The sequence below is a fragment of the Oreochromis niloticus genome, linkage group LG3 (genome assembly GCF_001858045.2).
Source record: "Oreochromis niloticus isolate F11D_XX linkage group LG3, O_niloticus_UMD_NMBU, whole genome shotgun sequence".
Classification (NCBI taxonomy): domain Eukaryota; kingdom Metazoa; phylum Chordata; class Actinopteri; order Cichliformes; family Cichlidae; genus Oreochromis; species Oreochromis niloticus.
The window spans coordinates 49,480,853-49,484,587 of record NC_031967.2 but is presented as its reverse complement, the minus strand read 5'-3'; the positions used below and the strand labels follow the sequence as shown (position 1 = coordinate 49,484,587).

The 3,735-nt window shown below is 33.0% G+C and overlaps 1 long non-coding RNA gene across 1 annotated transcript; it reads right to left on the bottom strand.

Annotated features, from left to right (window-relative positions):
- Positions 1–2,491: 2,491 nt before the first annotated feature.
- On the bottom strand, positions 2,492–3,512 carry LOC112846468 (uncharacterized). Its single transcript, XR_003219441.1, has 3 exons — positions 3,321–3,512; positions 2,989–3,234; positions 2,492–2,638 (listed from the first exon to the last, which is right to left on the bottom strand). It is a non-coding gene; the product is annotated as an uncharacterized LOC112846468 (long non-coding RNA).
- Positions 3,513–3,735: the final 223 nt, after the last annotated feature.

The following is a 3,735-nucleotide window of genomic DNA, read 5'->3' as shown; positions in this document are numbered from 1 at the left end:
TTATTCTATGTAGTGAAATTAGCATTTTTACATACCAAATACAGGAATGAGTGATACATATTACAAAGTATACATATGCAATGCATGACGTTGTCTAATTTACCAATCCCAAACTTATAGATCTCTATTATCCATCGCAGATTGTGTGAATGCAGCTCATGAGGCATCCCTGTCCCCAGTCTTACCTACTGTATTACAGAATAGAAGGGATCCACTGCGATGGGTTGACAAGGACTTCCTGAGGACATCTCTCTGCTTGTTCCTGCTTCTGATTCAACAACACATTAAAAAAATTAGTTGGTAGGCAAAAGTTTTTACATAATAAAAAACATGTATTTCTTTTAGATCAAATTACTGTTTCTGATATCTCAGTGCCATCATGGAAATCCCTTTAAATCACAATGAGTCTTACCCTGTGGTTGAGTGTCACTGAGGCCTAAGCTGTAGTAAATAGGTCTAGACTGTGATGCAGCTTTGTCTTGTGATCGAGAGGGACAGTGGGAGTGAGGGGAATAATAATCACATCAATATTAGTGATGATATCTGTGTCTGTTATTCAATTAATTCATGATGATTGATTTAATTCATAGTTGGAAAATTAAATCAGTGTCATTCCTACATCGGCCCAGTATGTAAAGTGTGCTAACAGAACTTTTCAACTGAATTTCTGCTGTTTGACCTGATTTGACCACAAGAATGTCAGCTGCTCTTAACAGCTTCTTGTTGTTTTCCTACTTTTGTACTAAAAAAGTTATTACACTTTACAGTTCTGAGAAAATCTAGTTGTACTAGATTTACTACTTTATACAACATATACTCTATCCCACAAAAATGTTAAATATATTTTTGAATTGTATTTCATTCATTTATTCTCTAATTTTTGACCTCTATGTTATAATCCAGAGTATAATGCTTTGTGAGACAATTAATGTTATTCACTGATGTCAATATTATGGTTCAGGTGTTCAGTTACTTTCAAAATGGGAATTAATTGGGTTTAATTTAAAGTTTATATTGGAACTGAACGCATGTATGAATTCCACATGTCCTGTTTGATTTTGATCTATATAAGATACAGTACATGTCTAAAAGATGAGCTAAAATTGTATTGTATGTGGTTTTAATGTGAGGTGTACATTTTGGAAGCTCAAATGATCACTTGCATCTGTACATTTATAACTATCACACAGACGTCTAACAGGCAAAGAAAGATACAGACAACAACACACAAGAAAACAAAGGGAATCCTTTTCCTTACTAAAGTAATTTTGTGCCACTTTTTCTCAGTAAAATACCTTCAGTCTTTCTGTGTTTTCTTACAACAGCATATGTTGCTCTGTCTGCATTAACTGCGCTGACATCTATGGAGATGAAAAAACGAATTAAAAAAGAGAAACAAGTTAAACAGGCACAGACAGTTAATCAGTTTAAACCATTTAGCTTATAACATTCACTTTTATTTAAAAGCTTTGAATAATAAAATCTGATGATAGAGAAGCTGACAGAGAATTATTTTTTAGGTATTATAATAATAATAGTAATAATAATATTTATGTAATTTTCTTTACCTCTCTTCCAGTAATCTTTCCCAAAGTGATACAGTCCAACTATCAGTACTTTGGCCACAAGAATATCAGCACCTCTTAACAAATTGTTGCTTTTTAACTAAGATATTGCACTTTACACATCTGATCTATTTGTATTAGATTTATTTTACAATAAATACTCTATACGCCAAGATCACCACATATTTTTTGAAAGTATTTTATCTATTTTCATATTTTTGACCTCTCCATCATGTATTTCTTTATTTTATGGGTTTGTCAAATGGTAAAATTCTTGCTTGTACTCTGCATTTTTTTTCTTTATTCAATAGAACACTTTGTGAGTCAATTAATGCTACTCACTGAATATTACTGTTAAAAAAGAAAGTAATTGGGTTAAATTTAAAAGTTAAATGGAATGTATGTCTGATGTTGTACTTCATGCCACATGTAACTACACATGGCATTTTGAGCTCTATGAGATACAGTATGTGTCTAAAAGTTATATTGTATGTGGATTTCATTTGAGGCATAAGTTTTAGAAACTCAAACTCATCTTTACATTTATAAATAATACATATACATCTCACAAAGCTACAGACAACACCATATAAGAAAACAACAGCAATCCTTTTTACAGAAGTAATTTTGTGCTTCTGTTGGTCAGTAAAATACCTCCCATCTCTCTTACAGCAGCATATGTTACTCTGCCTGCATCCACTGTGCCCGTCTCTATGACGATTAAAGAAATAAATGAAAAAAAAACACATTTTTTTGTTTTTCATTTTCTATACACACGGGTAGGCGTATAGACAATTCCTTAAGTCAATTAGCTTATAATGTTCACTTTTATTTAAAAAAAACTTTGTATAAGAAAATCAGATAATGTATCTGGCTGACAGACCAATTTACCATTTAAAAATAATAATATTTTTTATTACCTCTCTTCCAGTAACCTTTGCCAAAGTGATACAGTCCCACTGCCACCAACAGAGCACTGACTAAAATGGTGGCAATGATCCAAGGTGTGGCAGCAGAGGAGGAATGGCTGCCTTCTTTGTCTGGATTAATCGTGTAATTTAAATTTTGAGAGTCTGAATGATGGTTAGAAAAGACAGGAAGATTTAAATGAGACGAGGATGGTAAACCATCAACTATTAATTTTAGCTTCTTCATAATGACATTAAAAATCTTGCCAATCAACTTAAAAGCCTCTAAAACACCATGGAAAGTTTGATGTGTCTGTTTTAGTTATTTAAATCTGCAACTTATGTTTGGAAATAATTTTAGAATTTTGGAATTCTTAATACACTGGAAATTATTTCAAAAGGTATTTCAAAGATACTAGTGCAAACAGATTTACCAGCTTTGCATAAAGAGCATCAGCTGTTATTCATATCATAATTATGTATAAATCTTATCTTAAAACATCTCAGTGTCTCACCTGTGACTTTCAGCCAGCTCTCTGGTGATTCTCCAGCTCCTGAGATGCTACACTTGTAAAGTCCTTCATCTGACTTGGAAACTCTCTGGATGGTCATGTTTCCTGTGGAGCTTCTATGGATCTGACTTCCATATCTGTAGAAATCAGCTTTGAAGTTGGAGGAAGGAATTTTGTTCCTGCAGCTCAGAGTCACAGTTTCTTCCATTAACACAGGAACAGCAGGACTCTCCAGGATCACAGGACCAGCTAAATGACATGCATTTAATTTTATAAACATGACATTTAATTCAATTAAAACTAATTTTATAAAATGTTTGTTTCTTCAAATATACCAGTGACAGAGAGGTTGATAATGTTGCTTCTTCTCCCTCCTTCAGTCTCATACCAGTACTCTCCACTGTTGTCTGCATAAACAATTTGAATGGAGCAGGATGATCCTGTTGGTGTCCTCTTGTTAGTTTTACTACATGATTCTACTTTCCCTTTGAATTTATGCACAACTTCACAATAATCAACTCCTTCACAATAAAATGTCACTGATTCATATTCAAAGAACTGCGATCTGTTTGGAACAACACGCAGAGAAACTGCATCTGAAAAAAGGAAAATGAAAGAGTCAGTGCATACTGCACTTAAACAGTGAACAAAGAAAACGGTAAATAAAACAATAAAAAATATCTCTCACAAAAAAAATTCCCCTAAATTGCTTGCTCATTCAAAATGATAATTAATGTAGATATAAACGAG